Consider the following 17,363-nt stretch of genomic DNA (forward strand, 5'->3'; position numbering starts at 1 on the left):
TGTCGGAACACCCAATGTGGAGGAAAGCCGCTGTCGGAACACCCAATGTGGTGAGAAGTCAAATAAACTTGGAAGAGCAACCATCAAGGGTCGGCAGAACATCAACAATTTGCTCGGTCAAAATCGGTTCGCCGATTATGCCAGTTGAACGACTCGAGATCGATACAATCAAGGTCTGCAATCCAGATTGGTTAATTGATTTAGTTCTCTCACCAACATCAGATAAGGTCATCACGATTACTCGATCACCAGGGTCATGAGTTTTCAGTCGGGGAATAAAAAGGTCCATCGAAAAAGATCAAAAACCACAATCCTGCCGGAACCACTGCCAGAATAACTAGAATAGGAAAGTAAAGAAGAAAAGAAGAAAATCAGATGGAGAAAGTTTTGGGTCAGGGTGTATATATAGGGGGAATTCAAGCATTTATTGCTGAGCAGAAAACGAAGCGGACGCTTCGGGAATTGAGGGGAATTAATGCTTTGACCAGATCGAGCCTGGTTAAGGGAAGTATTGGAATAATAGAGATCGGAAGAGGGAAGATCGGCATGAAAGATCGGAGAAGGACCATGTTGAGAAAATCGGAAAGCAAGAGAGAATAGAAAACGAAAGGGCGCCTACTGCTGTCACCATAATCAGAACCGAGGTAGTTAAAGCATTGCCAGGTAAAATCTCAACCGCACGCTCCAGAATCGCCCACGTTTCTGACATGCGCTGTACATCCTAATCTCCACCGTTGATCCAACTTGTAAGGACGAGCTCAGAGCCCTTGGATCAAAGAAGAAGACGACAAAACCAGCGCCTTTCACTCCTAGCCCTCAGATCCCCCCGGACAAGAGAATTTGGGACTGTTAGATTAGAAGAAGAAAATGACAAATTTTCTAAAGAGGATCTCAGCCGTCCGTTCTGATTCTCTTTAATTCCTGAGCCTCAGATCATGTCCTTTGAAATCCTGACCCTCCATTTCCCTCAAAATAGATCCTGACCCTTTATGGGGAGCACCCGGTTCCTATAAATACCTGCATGAAAACTGTTCAAGCAGGACGGAAAAAAAGAAAGAAGGTTGTTAATATAGTGGAAGAACTCTGAAATTTAATTCAGATTATTACTCTGCTTTCATAAGAAGAGCTTTTGGAACCAGTTTCCTGAAGTGTTTTCTTAAAAGATTTTGAACACTGGAATATTTTCATTTTCAGCTCGTTCATTATCCAGTAGCATTCCCATTTTTTTTCAGTTCCTGGTTACCTGTATTTTTATTTCCGTCGTCCATGTTCAATCTCATTTAAACTCGGGTATAATTCTGACTCGATTGCATTTAGTGAAGTACTCTTTGTTTCAAGGCGGACCTTAGTCTCCTGGCTACCGACTTGCGATCTTATTACGTTATGTGATTCTGTAGTTAGCTCACTAAATTCGACTTCTTACAGGTCAGTGTTCATATTGCCATTTTATTTAGTTCTTGTTTTGCGTATTTCTTTTTTTTTTCAGGCATGTTATTTCCTTTAAGGTCATATCACATTTGAAAATGCAAAGGTAGGTCGTGCTTCAATTGGCTTCTACGTCGGCTAAATCATATTTTTGTTGATCTTTATTATTTTGGGAACGCAAGTCATCTAGTCTTGAATAATATATAAATGGTTATGATAAAATAGGTAACTGTATTTTAGGGGTCTCTTTGAAAAAAAAGGGGGTCTAAATAACACGTCAGGAGAAATAGCTAAATTGAATCACTAGGCTGACGTAGAAGACAGGCCGGCATGACACCATAAGACGGAATAAAGATCAAATCTCAGATGAGTAAAATGGAACAGATGAAATACTGGTAAGGCGACCACATGGGAGGTCGGTAAAGTTCAGTCTAGCATCCCTTATTTAGTCACAAAGTACCAATAAGTTAAAGGAAGCCTTATTATGACCCTTGGCATCTTTAAATACTAGAACTCTTAAACTTAGGCTCTTAAGATATATAGCTGTGATCAAGTTTTGAAGAGATCGGAGGAGAGTTCTTATCCGGTCTCAATTCAAAATTTTAATGAATACTTAATAGAGATCGGAGGAGAGTTCTTATCCGGTCTCAACTCAAAATTTTAATAAATATTAAATAGAGATCGGAGGAGAGTTCTTATCCGGTCTTAACTCAAAATTTTAATAAATATTGAATAGAGATCGGAGGAGAGTTCTTATCTGGTCTCAACTCAAAATTTTAATAAATATTAAATAGAGATCGGAGGAGAGTTCTTATCCGGTCTCAACTTAGAATTTTAATAAATATTAAAGAGTTCGGAGAAGAGTTCTTATCCGATTTTTAAATTAAATTTTAATAAAATATTTCTCTCAAATAAAATTCACATACAACAGTAACTCACTAAGGTTGTCTCATTTACTTATGTATCTGGGTGATCCAAATTTAGTGAAAAATCAAATGTTCCTTTAGTCAAAAGGATTAACATGTCCATTCAAGCCCTCCTAACTAATGCAAAGTTAAATATACTTACCCTTATTAAGGGACGAGGTGGGGTGCCTAACACCTTTCCCACCCGTTTACGGACCCCGAACCAAGAATCTCTGCCTAGAAGTGGTTTCATCTCAATTTATTTTCATATACGATTTTCCTTAATTTCCCTCAAAATTAAAGTGGCGACTCCTCACTCTTTCCCACTTCGGTGAGGGTCTGCTCAGCGATCAAAACTCCTTGCGATACCGCGACTCACTGGGATGCTTGAGATTTAACCCCGGTCTAGAGGTCCAAAAGTAGATTTAATTTTTCAATCAAATTATAGTTAGGTGGGCTCACCCGGCAATATTTTATGTGTTAATTTTTGTTTATTCCTACTAACTGTTCCGCTTGTTTTGCTTGTTTTGCTTGTTTTATTCCCTACAGTGCTCTCCGTTTCAAAAAAAAGGGGAAAAAAGGAAAAAATGGGAAGAATAAAATCCCCCTGAATTGGGAAGAGGTAAAGGTATCCCTTCACACACTGAATACTCACACGATGTCCTCACACACTGAACACTCACACGATGTCCTCACACACTTCGGTCCTATACCCGGGCTTTCTTACCCTTTTAGGAAAGTAGGAGGGGGTCATGTAGCGGTACCCGTGGGTTTTACCCTGTTAGTATCCGTGAAGGCTTCTGCTCAGATTGAAACTCGTTCTATCCACTGTGATACTCGTGGAATTTTCCCGATAATATCATGGTTATGGAACGGGGCTCTACTATTACAGTAGGGGCAATTTGGGAACCTGTGGCTTTTAGAAAATTAGACCTTGAGCTAAACTATCACAATAGCTGAAAGCCGTAGTAAGCTACCTTATAAGATAGAACTATCCAATTAGGTAGCACTCATCCGGTATCAGGAGTCTCCCTATGCTAGGACAAAAGGGACATACTTACTCTTACCCTATTCTGTTTATTTTACTTTGTTTTTACTTTGAAGGGTAATCTTGAATCATATTGTTAAGAAAACCTGCACATTTTCCTACTTTGATAAATGTGTAGGTACCACTCTGCCAACAATATAATACAAGATTACCTGAATTTATCCTGCTAACGAGTTTTCCTGCAGGCATCACCAAAAGTCTGTAAAAGGATAAGCATCATTTTTAATGGCATCCTCGAGTCAGTCGGCAGAAGAAGTTCTTAGACTAGAACAGAATGCTAAACCATTGTTGAACCTGTGAGGCGGTTCGGGTCATGGTTTAGTAAATTTGTGAATGAATAATATGACTCCCGTAGGAACTTCCTCGCTAGGGTTATGTGAAAAATTGAGTGCGCTATATGGACAGGTATCATAAATGCGCATTCAATCCAGTCATTCACGGTCAGACTATCGAACGATGCCATGATAAAATTAATGCAATCATCCTTTCGCAGATTTCATTCTGGCTCTCAAACGCCACTGTATCCTTTGTCCGAACAAGAACTTTTAGTTTTTTTTACAAAATTCGAAATTCCTTAAAAACCTTTTTTCTTACAGGAAATCAACATTGCTTCAAACAAGGCAAGTCTGACCAAACACACGGTTCAACCCAAGCGAGTGTACTTAACAAGATCTCGAACAAAGAAGATAATGGAAGATCAGGAACAAGTATAGAACCTACAAGGACAGGTTTCCGAATTGAAAGATCTGGTCTCAGAACTTATGAGACTAATGAGGGAAATGTCCCAGAATAAACACACAGCAGAGCCTAGCCTACCGCTACCTCCTCCACCACCTCAAACAAATGATCCACACCAAGCTTCAACTTCTTTTACCTTCCATTCACCAATTCCGGACCCGACAATCACTGTCAATCCGGCTGCCATGAATAATGACTTACCTTACTCTCATTACCCAACCGTTTTAAACACCGACCCATACCCTTCCATTCTAATCCCTCCAGTTCACTCCACCCCTCATTTCCCAGCTGGCGGAGCATTTCATACAGTGGGAGGAGAAAATAAGACGAGAGAAAACGAGAAACTATCTGCTCTAGAAGAGAGATTGAGAGCGATAGAGGGGCTGAATATGTATGGCTCAGTTGATGTGGCATCACTTAGATTGGTTCCCAATGTGGTGGTGCCACCCAAGTTCAAGGTCCCTGATTTCGATAAGTACACAGGGAATTCAGATCCTCACATTCACTTGGCCACCTATATCGCCAAGATGTCTGCTTTGACAGAGGATGACAGACTGCTGGTCCACTTCTTTCATGAGAGCCTCTCTGGGGCAGCTTTGAGGTGGTGTCTTCAGTTGGACAGGAGCAAATTGCGCTCCTGGAAGGATTTAGCTGATGCCTTCTTAAAGAAGTACAAATTTAACTGCGATGTGGCCCCCACAAGGAGGGATCTTCAAAACCTGGTGTAGAGGGACAGGGAAAGCTTCAAGGAGTATGCCCAGAGATGGAGAGAAAAGGCGGCAGAAGTACACCCTCCGGTGACTGACAATGAGTTGTGCTCTATGTTCATTGAGACGTTGAAAGCCCCCTATTTCAATTTGATGATTGGGAACACTTCCAACAGCTTTTCTGACATCATACAGGCCGGTGAAAGAATAGAGGCCAATCTAAGAATGGGACGGTTGCAGGAGTTGGCTGAGAACCCTGCGAAGAAAACTGCCAGCTTTGGCAAGAAGAAGGAGGGTGATGTGCATTCTGTCACCCGTCAAAGCAATTATTCCCCATTCCCTCAAAACAATTACCGGCCATATCCCTCCCCTCACGGCCAAACCATCGCAAATATTCCGCCTCCTTTCCCAAATTATCCACACCCGCGCCCACAATATCCCCTACTTACAAATTACCAACCGAGACCACCTCCTCCTCCTGCTCAACCAAGACCACCACAAAACAACCCAAGACCCCCAAGAAACCCTGATCCACCTCTTCCCCTCCCACTCAGTGAAATATACCGATACCTTGTCGGTATAAACCAAATTGTACCAGTTCCCCTAGACCCGATCCAGTTGCCATACCCTAGGTGGTATGATGCCACTACCCATTGTGAGTACCATGGAGGGGCACAAGGGCATTCAACTGACAATTGCGGGGCACTCAGAGGAAAGGTGCACGCTTTAATCCGAAACGGTTGGTTGAAGATTGAGGGAAATGGTTCCCTCCCCAATGTTACCTCAAACCCATTGCCCAATCATGGTACAGGCAATGGCATGAACATGATAGAACTTGGGGATGAAAGCGAAGAATCACCTGATGAATCATCCATCGATGTCGTCCACCTGGATTCCCTGTATGAGGCTCTGGTCTCTCCAATAGCTGAGGGACAAGAACTGGACAACTGGACCGCAGAGGACATCCCTGTACTCAATTTCGAGTAAAGTACCTTTGGTGGCAAGTGTAACGTTGTAAATGGACCCTTTTCTTATGACATAAATTTTTAATGAATTAATAGCGCATTTATTTCCAAATCCTTTTTATGCTCTTCATTTGAATTCCATCTTTATAATATATTCTATTTTCGTTCATCCAGGACCTTTCATCTAACACCTAATAATCCAATAGACTCAGAGATTCCTCTGGTTAATTTTGAAATCCCCATAACTGCCATTACTTCAAGTGATTCTGAGGTGGAGCTCACAGAGGAAAGCAATGAAAACGATAAACCTTCCCTCGTGCCTTGTGGAGATGAAACACGCACCATAAACTTAGGCACGGAAGAAGTAAAGAGGGAACTTAAGGTTGTGGAGAGTGAGGAATTGGGAGATATGATCGGTTTGCTCAGAGAATTCCTAGACGTATTTTCCTGGAGCTATGATGATATGGTTGGTTTGGACCCCCAGATAGTGGCGCACAAAATTCCCCTAATTCCAGGGACAATCCCGGTAAAGCAGAAGCTAAGAAGAATGAATCCTAACACACTGCTCAAAGTTAGGGATGAGGTCAAGAAACAGTACGACGCTGGGTTCATAGAAGTAGTCAAATATCCCCAATGGATAGTTAACGTTGTCCCGGTAATGAAGAAGAACGGGAAAGTTAGAGTGTGTGTTGATTACAGGGATCTTAATAAAGCAAGTCTAAAAGACGATTTCCCTCTCCCCCACATTGATGTGTTAGTAGACAATGCTGCGGGATTGGGCAGGTGCTCATGCATTGATGGGGCATCTGGGTACAATCAAATCCCAATGGATGAGGAAGACAAAGAGAAAACCGCTTTTATCACTCAATGGGGAGTATTTTGCTATCGGATCATGCCTTTCGGACTGAAGAATGCTGGTGCCACCTATCAGTGCGCCATGGTCACATTATTCCACGATATGATGCATAAAGAAGTGGAGGTGTACGTGGATGATATGATCATCAAATCCCGGGGAGAAGAAAGCCATGTGCAGGTGCTGAGGAAAGTATTTGAGAGACTCAGAAAATATCAGCTGAAACTGAACCCTGCCAAATGCATATTCGGAGCTAGATCTGGGAAATTGTTGGGATTTATAGTAAGTGAGAAGGGAATAGAGGTTGATCCAGACAAGGTTCGAGCTATTCAAGAAATGCCATCCCCAAAAACAGAAAGGGAGGTGCGCAGTTTTCTGGGAAAGTTGAACTACATTTCGAGATTTATTTCTAATCTCACTGCCAAAGCTGAGCCTATTTTCAGACTACTCCGGAAGAATAATTCCACCCAATGGGATTCAGTTTGCCAGGAGGCGTTTGAGAAAATTAAGCAATACTTGACCAGCCCACCAGTATTGGTTCCACCCGTGGCAGGGAGGCCTCTTATCCTGTATATGGCGGTCCAACAGAACTCGATGGGGTGCGTTTTGGGACAACCTGATGATACCGGCCGAAAGGAGAGGGTTATTTATTACTTGAGCAAGAAGTTCAATGATTGTGAGTCAAGATACTCTTTCTTAGAAAGGACTTGCTGCGTATTAGCCTGGACAGCGAATCGTCTCAAGCACTACATGCTGAATCACAAGACATGGCTCATCTCCAGGATGGATCCTATCAAATATGTATTCGAAAGCCCATTCATGCCAGGCAGAATAGCCAAATGGCAGGTTATACTCTCCCAATATGACATAGTCTATATGACCCGGAAGGTGGTGAAAGGTAGCGTGATCGCTGATCTCCTAGCAGAAAATCCTATCCAGGATTATGAAGCTCTGGATTTTGAGTTCCCTGATGAGCACATCAATGAAGTAGACTGCGCGGAAGGAGGGTCAGCCGATGTATGGGAAATGTATTTCGACGGAGCTGTCAATTTGTCCGGTAATGGAATTGGAGCTGTGTTGATATCCCCAGATGGAAAACATTTTCCGATAGCTGTCAACTTGAGATTTGACTGCACCAACAATGTCACGGAATACGAAGCTTGTGTGATGGGTCTACAAGCTGCCATCGAAATGAAAATCAGGAAGTTAGAAGTATATGGAGACTCAGCCCTGATTATTTATCCAATCAAAGGAGAATGGCAAACTAAGGATCCTAAACTAATCCCATATCAGAAGTACTTACTGGAGCTGATTAAGAAATTCGAAGAAATCTCTTTCACTCACCTTAGTAGAAACAAGAATCAATTTGCTGATGCTTTAGCTACTCTAGCTGTTATGGCTCAAATCGAAGAGGGTCAGATGATTCAGATGTTGAAGATTAAGGCAAGAAGTGAGCCAGCGTATTGCTTCATGATTGAGGAAGAACCAGACGGTAAACCTTGGTATCATGACATCCTGGTCTACATCAAAACCAGAGAATTCCCTCCAGGGGCCAGTAGAAACGAAAGAAGAATGATCCGAAGATTAGCATTGGGATACTTCCCCAGTGGCGAAACCCTATACAAGAGAAGCTCCAACGGCGAATTGTTGAGATGTGTGGATGCAAAAGAAGCGAAGAAGATCCTTTTTGAGACTCATGAGGGAAATTGTGCAACCCATGCCAATGGGCACATGATGGCTAAGCAAATCATGCGACGGGGGTATTTTTGGACCACAATGGAAAAAGATTGCATCGAGTATTTTCGGAAGTGCCATAAGTATCAGATCTATGCCGATCCGATAAATGTGCCACCTCACAAGTTGTTCAACCTCGTCTCACCATGGCCTTTCGCAATGTGGGGCATCGATGTGATTGGTCCCATCAATCCCAAGGCATCCAATGGGCACAGATTCATCCTTGTGGCCATCGACTATTTCTCCAAGTGGGTCGAGGCGACATCCTATGCGCACATCACACAGAATACGTTTCTCAAATTTCTCAGAAGCAATATCATCTGCCGGCATGGTCTCCCCAATAAAATCGTCACTGACAACGCCACGAATCTCAATGGTCCAAAGATTCAAAAATTGTGTGATCAATACAAAATCCGACATCTCAATTCCTCCCCATACCGTCCCCAGATGAATGGAGCGGTGGAAGCCGCAAATAAAAATCTAAAGAGGATAATCCGAAAAATGACAGTCACATATAGGGATTGGCATGATATGCTTCCTTACGCTCTTCACGCATACCGGACTTCTGTAAGAACCTCAACCGGGGCAACTCCGTACTCGCTGGTTGACGGGATGGAAGCAGTATTACCTTTAGAAGTTGAAATTCCTTCCCTAAGGATTCTGAAGGAATCAGGGATTGATGAGTCAGAATGGATCCGATCGAGGTTGGATCAGTTAAACTTGCTGGATGAGAAAAGATTAACAGCGGCATGTCATGGGCAGTTATACCAGAGGAGAATGGCTAAGGCATTTGACAAAAGCGTTCGCCCACGCGAATTCCAACCCGGGGACCTAGTTCTGAAGAAAGTACTGCCGAATCAAAATGATCCCCGGGGCAAATGGTCACCAACCTACGAGGGACCCTATGTGGTTAAGAAGGCATTTTCTGGAGGAGCCTTGATCTTGACCCACATGGACGGTGAAGAGTTTCCAAGGCCTGTGAACACTGACACCGTCAAGAGATACTATGCCTAAAAAAAAAAAAAAAAAAAAAAAAAGAGAGAAAAGTAGGAGTGAAAACCCAAAAGGGCGCTCCTAGCAAAATGTGGGAAAGAGGGTGAAAACCTGAGAGGGCGCCTTCTGCAAAATGAGTGAAGGATGAAAACCCGAAAGGGCATCCTGAAAAAGTGAGATATTCAAAAAAAAAAAAATATATATATATATAAATATATATATATAAATCTAGGGGTGAAAACCCGTAAGGGCATCCCAAGAACCAAAAGGGAGAAATAAGAAAAGAAGCATGAGACCAAGAAGGGAAATAAACCGTCGTGACATGAGGCTTCAGAGAATTTGAAATAATGGCAGTTAAGGGATTCCAAAGCCAGCCACAAGGAATATGTGAGATCTATCCTTGTACCCTTCTTCTTTGAAACTCTGTCTTTGTTTTTATTAAAACCGTAATAAAGTTATACTTCATTCCCTGTGCTTTTATCTTTCCCTTATATTTATTCTTTAACATTATCCTTCTGCAATCTCGTTATTTAATGCGCTATTAATCAGTTAAAATTTTTGCCATAAGATTAGGATTTAACAATTGATAACCTCACATACTTTACTATGAGATTTGCAGGGAATGACCAGGAAAAGGGTACACAAAAGGAAAATAGGGATGAAAACCCGAAAGGGCATCCTTAAAAAAAGGAAAAAGGAGTGAAAACCCGAAAGGGCACTCCTAGCAAAATGTGGGAAAGAGGGTGAAAACCCGAAAGGGCATCCTTAAAAAAAGGAAAAATGAGTGAAAACCCGAAAGGGCACTCCTAGCAAAATGTGGGAAAGAGGGTGAAAACTCGAAAGGGCGCCTTCTGCAAAATGAGTGAAGGATGAAAACCCGAAAAGGCATCCTGAAAAGTGAGTTATTCAAAAAAAAAAAAAACTAGAGGTGAAAACCTGGAAGGGCGCTTCTAGTCATATAGACGAAGGGGAAGTGAAAACCCGCAAGGGTGCTTTTCGGGAGAAAGTCAAAAAACAGAAATGGAGCATTTGAAGAAATGAGGCCATAGGTCAAGTCTTGCGACTCGTCGTCCATTAATCATCGGCCTTCGGGATTCTGTTAAGTACACTTCATTGGGGAAGGACTTCTTGTGTCCGGATTAGGCTTGCTTTGTAAGTGCAATTTAAATTTCCCGTTATCAACCTCTGGTTCCTTGATCTAAGTTGATTTTAATTTTCTTGCAATTTAAATTTCTGTTATCGACCTCTGGTTCCTTGACCTAAGTCGATTTTAATTTCCAGCAATTTAAATTTCCTGCCAATTTTAATTTCCTGCAATTTATATTTCCTGCTATCAACCTCTGGTTGGTTGATCTAAGTTGATTTTAATTTTCTTGCAATTTAAATTTCCTGTTATCAACCTCTGGTTCCTTGATCTAAGTTGATTTTAATTTTCTTGCAATTTAAATTTCCTATTATCAACCTCTGGTTCCTTGATCTAAGTTGATTTTAATTTCCTGCAATTTAAGTTTCCTGTTATCAACCTCTGGTTCCTTGATCTAAGTTGATTTTAATTTTCTTGCAATTTAAATTTCCTGTTATCAACCTCTGGTTCCTTGATCTAAGTTGATTTTAATTTTCTTGCAATTTAAATTTCCTGTTATCAACCTCTGGTTCCTTGATCTAAGTTGATTTTAATTTTCTTGCAATTTAAATTTCCTGTTATCAACCTCTGGTTCCTTGATCTAAGTTGATTTTAATTTCCTGCAATTTACATTTCCTGTTATCAACCTCTGGTTCCTTGATCTAAGTTGATTTTAATTTCCTGCAATTTAAATTTCCCGTTATCAACCTCTGGTTCCTTGATCTAAGTTGATTTTAATTTTCTTGCAATTTAAATTTCCTGTTATCAACCTCTGGTTCCTTGATCTAAGTTGATTTTAATTTTCTTGCAATTTAAATTTCCTGTTATCAACCTCTGGTTCCTTGATCTAAGTTGATTTTAATTTCCTGCAATTTACGTTTCCTTTTATCAACCTCTGGTTCCTTGATCTAAGTTGATTTTAATTTTCTTGCAATTTCAGTTTCCTGTTATCGACCTCTGGTTCCTTGATCTAAGTTGATTTTAATTTCCTGCAATTTAAATTTCCTGTTATCAACCTCTGGTTCCTTGATCTAAGTTGATTTTAATTACCTGCAATTTACATTTCCTCCTATCGACCTCTGGTTCTTTGATCCAAGTTGATTTTAGTTCAACTTCTGTTGCCAATTTTTAGGTCACCAACTTAAGTGTGCTTTAGTTCCCTAACTTCGAGCACTTAATCGTCCAAAATATGAGTCTGAATCTTTACATAATTCCTATACGGGAAAATTTTTCCCTTTAATAGAAATTATGTAAAGAGGGGCAGCTGTCGACACCATATTTTGGTCGATCCCCAAAATCAATAAAACTTCGAAACCAATCCCCAGTATTAAGTCTCCCTGTGACAGCTAATCACATTTCCGATCCCACTTTGATAGACAGTCACATTTCTGATCTCTCCTCACAAAGAATTGAATCAATGCTAAGTCCTCACATCAGTCAAAGCCTTACCGATCTCTCAAACCCATTGTCGAATCTCCGGACTAGTCAAGTATATTCCTGATCTCTATTGACAAACGAAATGAACTGACACTAGATCTTTTCTTACCAGTTTTATTGTTGATCTCCCTTTCAAAAGTTTAAGAGCTAAGGTTTTGGTCCGGTTTAATGAGGATTCCGGTCTTAAGTGTTTAAGCCGATTTTGACCAAGTCCCGTTTACCGATCTCATGCTCATTGTGTTTTCCGATCTCTCACACTTAGGTTAATAATCATTTTCAGTTATTTCAACATACTCAGACAGTCCGGTTATTCTCCAGGGAAGCGATCAGCACTTGAGCGCCACGAGAAGGGGGCCTCGCAGGAGGTCGATAACAACCCCCTTCTGTGCTTGGAGCAACTAGAGGAGGTGGAAGCGGCTCTTCTCGTCGAGGAGGAGGTCGGACAGCTTCTGCGATCTGCGGTCCCGAAGGTCGAGGTGGGTCCCCATGTATCTCCCCAGGTTCATGGCCGGGTGTTTGAAGTAGTGCCGAACGCTTCATCTCTTTTACTTTTCGGGAAATCTCTCTTTCTTTCTTCCGCTTCCTGGAACCTTCACCTCCCGCCATACCTGCACAAAAAAGAGGTCAGTGAGATCGCTAAGGTCCTGAGATCTGAGATGTAGAAAATACCAATGCCGAGGTCAAAGAGCGGAAGTTCGCGATCTTGGCCAGTGATCAGCTGTATGGTCCAATGGTGCAGCTCGGCAGTCACCGCATCTAAACAGGAGAACTTCTGAGTGGCCGCCTGATTCTTCAGTTCCATCACTATTAGGCTTTCCTCCTTGTTCAGGGTAATACGCTTCGGAATCAAGGGCCCCTGGTGCCACCAGCTACGGGGGAAGTCCTCAAAGCAGGTCGGATTTTTACTCCTCATAATAAAGAAGCGGTTCTTCCAATTCTTAAGGGAGGAGGGCAGATCGGTAAAGAGCCCACAATGAGGCTTCGCTTGAAAAAACTAGTGCTCATCGTCCTTTCGGCGAGTTAGCCTGTGCAGTTCGGCGAACACCTTAGCCGTAGGACTGATTCCCTTAGCTCGGCACAGGCCTCGGAAGGCTACTAAGATCCGCCATGAGTTAGGGTGAACTTGATCAAAGCAAACTATTGGATATTTTATGAAGTCCTTGAAGAAGTCATCCAGAGGGAACCGAAGACCGGCCTTTAACTGTTCCTCGTATACCATAACCATGTCATTCTCTTCAAAGAACTGATCGGCTCGGTGATCGCCGTGACACCGGATAAGTTCGTACGAATCAGGACGAATATTGTACTCCTGGCTAAACGATTGCAGATCGGATTCTTGCAAGATCGATGGTAGCTCGTCCATAGGAAGATTCTCCCTCCCTGAAGAAGGTACATGCCTTGTTGGTGCGATCCGCCCCCGAGCTGGAACGGAGACCCTAGGAGGTTTTGGTTGTGTGCTCGGCCCGACCACCTCTTCTTCATTAGACGACCACGAGAACTGAATGGAAGGAGGGCTCGTCGCTCTCTGACCTTCGACGCTGCTCATTTTCAAAGGAAATAAAGAATTTAAACTAAAAAGAAGATCAAAGCCCTTACCGGAGTCTGATCGGCGTCGGAAGAACTTGAGAAAACGAGAGAACTTTGAATTTGTGAGCAAGAGACTGAAAATGACATACAGGAGCAAATGGCTAACCCTTCACCCCTATTTATACTTGTCCGAGCATTTAATGCTCACAAGGTTCCAGGCAGCGCATTGGTTAGCGGGACTCGCCAGCTGTTCTGACACGTCTCACGCATATTTCCAAGATCCCATGAAGAGATCGGTTAATTATAGAGCGGCAGATTCAGGTGTTTCAAATTATGGATCGGATAAATGTCATTCAGGTAAAGAATCAGATCGGATAATCATATTAGAGCTCGGAAAATAATTAATAAGATAATAATTGATAAAATAAAATATTTATTTCCAAGAGATCGGATTACATCATTTGGGCGATCTCAAGAGATCGGAATACATTTTCAAAAGTCAGATTACATAATTTGGGCGATCTAAAGATCGGAACACATTAGAGATCTGATTACATCAAAAGGCCGATCTCTAAAAGATCAGCGGAACATCCTATCTAAAGAGGCCTGTGTCAATAGTCAACATTGTGACCGATCTAAAGGGGTGTCACCGACCAGAACCGAGGCATTGTCGGAACACCCAATGTGGAGGAAAGCCGCTGTCGGAACACCCAATGTGGTGAGAAGTCAAATAAACTTGGAAGAGCAACCGTCAAGGGTCGGCAGAACATCAACAATTTGCTCGGTCAAAATCGGTTCGCCGATTATGCCAGTTGAACGACTCGAGATCGATACAATCGAGGTCCGCAATCCAGATCGGTTAATTGATTTAGTTCTCTCACCATCATCATATAAGGTCATCACGATTATTCGATAGTTTTCAGTCGGGGAATAAAAAGGTCCATCGAAAAAGATCAAAAACCACAATCCTGCCGGAACAACTACCGGAATAACTAGAATAGGAAAGTAAAGAAGAAAAGAAGAAAATCAGATGGAGAAAGTTTTGGGTCAGGGGGTATATATAGGGGGAAATCAAGCATTTATTGCTGAGCAGAAAACGAAGCGGACGCTTCGAGAATTGAGGGGAATTAATGCTTTGACCGGACCGGGCCTGGTTAAGGGAAGTATTGGAATAATAGAGATCGGAATAGGGAAGATCGGCATGAAAGATCGGAGAAGGACCATGTTGAGAAGATCGGAAAGCAAGAGAGAACAGAAAACGAAAGGGCGCCTACTGCTGTCAACATAATCAGAACCGAGGTAGTTAAAGCATTGCCAGGTAAAATCTCAACCGCACGCTCCAGAATAGCCCATGTTTCTGACATGCACTGTATATCCTAATCTCCACCGTTGATCCAACTTGTAAGGACGAGCTCAGAGCCCTTGGATCAAAGAAGAAGACGACAAAACCAGCGCTTTTCACTCCTAGCCCTCAGATCCCCCCGGACAAGAGAATTTGGGACCGTTAGATTAGAAGAAGAAAATGACAAATTTTCTAAAGAGGATCTCAGCCGTCCGTTATGATTCTCTTTAATTCCTGAGCCTCAGATTATGTCCTTTGAAATCCTGAACCTTCATGGGGAGCACTCGGTTCCTATAAATACCTGCATGAAAACTGTTCAAGCAGGACGGAAAAAAAGAAAGAAGGTTGTTAATATAGTGGAAGAACTCTGAAATTTAATTCAGATTATTACTCTGCTTTCATAAGAAGAGCTTTTGGAACCAGTTTCCTGAAGTGTTTTCTTAAAAGATTTTGAACACTGGAACATTTTCATTTTCATTTCGTTCATTATCCAGTAGCATTCCCATTTTTTTTCAGTTCCTGGTTACCTGTATTTTTATTTCCGTCGTCCATGTTCAATCTCATTTAAACTCGGGTATAATTCTGACTCGATTGCATTTAGTGAAGTACTCTTTGTTTCAAGGCGGACCTTAGTCTCCTGGCTACCGACTTGCGATCTTATTACGTTCTGTGATTCTGTAGTTAGCTCACTAAATCCGACTTCTTACAGGTCAGCGTTCATATTGCCATTTTATTTAGTTCTTGTTTTGCGTTTTTTTTTTTCATGCATGTTATTTCCTTTAAGGTCATATCACATTTGAAAATGCAAAGGTAGGTCGTGCTTCAGTTGGCTTCTACGTCGGCTAAATCATATTTTTGTTGATCTTTATTATTTTGGGAACGCAAGTCATCTAGTCTTGAATAATATATAAATGGTTATGATAAAATAGGTAACTATATTTTAGGGGTCTCTTTGAAAAAAAAGGGGGTCTAAATAACACGTCAGGAGAAATAGCTAAATTGAATCACTAGGCTGACGTAGAAGACAGGCCGGCATGACACCATAAGACGGAATAAAGATCAAATCTCAGATGAGTAAAATGGAACAGATGAAATACTGGTAAGGCGACCACATGGGAGGTCGGTAAAGTTCAGTCCAGCATCCCTTATTTAGTCACAAAGTACCAATAAGTTAAAGGAAGCCTTATTATGACCCTTGGCATCTTTAAATACTAGAACTCTTAAACTTAGGCTCTTAAGATATATAGCTGTGATCAAGTTTCGAAGAGATCGGAGGAGAGTTCTTATCCGGTCTCAATTCAAAATTTTAATGAATACTTAATAGAGATCGGAGGAGAGTTCTTATCCGGTCTCAACTCAAAATTTTAATAAATATTAAATAGAGATCGGATGAGAGTTCTTATCCGGTCTCAAATAGAGATCGGAGGAGAGTTCTTATCCGGTCTCAACTCAGAATTTTAATAAATATTAAAGAGTTCGGAGAAGAGTTCTTATCCGATTTTTAAATTAAATTTTAATAAAATATTTCTCTCAAATAAAATTAACATACAATAGTAACTCACTAAGGTTGTCTCATTTACTTATGTATCTGGGTGATCCAAATTTAGTGAAAAATCAAATGTTCCTTTAGTCAAAAGGATTAACATGTCCATTCAAGCCCTCCTAACTAATGCAAAGTTAAATCTACTTACCCTTATTAAGGGACGAGGTGGGGTGCCTAACACCTTCCCCACCTGTTTACGGACCCCGAACCAAGAATCTCTGCCTAGAAGTGGTTTCATCTCAATTTATTATCATAAACGGTTTTCTTTAATTTCCCTCAAAATTAAAGTGGCGACTCCTCACTCTTTCCCACTTCGGTGAGGGTTTGTTCAGGCGACCGCAAAACTCCTTGCGACAACCTTTAAGCTAAATTGATATAATAACCTTTAGAACTCAACTAGCCAAAATTGCTAACTGTATTTTCTGTACTTGTCCCTAAAGGGAAATATAGGGAAAGGGAGTGAACTAGGGGTTCAGTGACTAGAAGCATACTTTAGGAAAATAAAACATTGTAATAAACTAGTTTAAACATACACATGAACATGCAAAAGTCACATGATGTTCCATAGTGCAAACAATTCATAACAAGGCAGTCATGCCACCAGTGGTTCTCTAGCTTCATTATAATTACATTATATTACAATTTTAATTGTTTTACATAATTGATAACAATACATTTTACCAAACGTAACCTTATTACATTAGCATAAGGCAGTTAGATCAATAGGAGTGAACTGCATTCTTAAGGGAACTTTACTTGCATAATTAGAAGTTTAGATGCTATAATTACCACTATTAAAGAGAGTTTATCTTAATATACCTCTAATCTGAATATAATCCCATCTGTGTAAGCTAATGATTACAACACGTGGTGCAAACTAAAATATAATAATAGAAAAAAAGCCTAATAATGAACATAGTAGTGTTTATATAAGACATATAAATTCAAGTTTGAATTAGAAATTACTTAAAAGTAATTGTAGTTGTATTTGTTTTTGTCTGAAATGGTGCGTATGTCAAATTC

This window comes from Hevea brasiliensis, chromosome 16 (assembly GCF_030052815.1).
Source record: "Hevea brasiliensis isolate MT/VB/25A 57/8 chromosome 16, ASM3005281v1, whole genome shotgun sequence".
Classification (NCBI taxonomy): domain Eukaryota; kingdom Viridiplantae; phylum Streptophyta; class Magnoliopsida; order Malpighiales; family Euphorbiaceae; genus Hevea; species Hevea brasiliensis.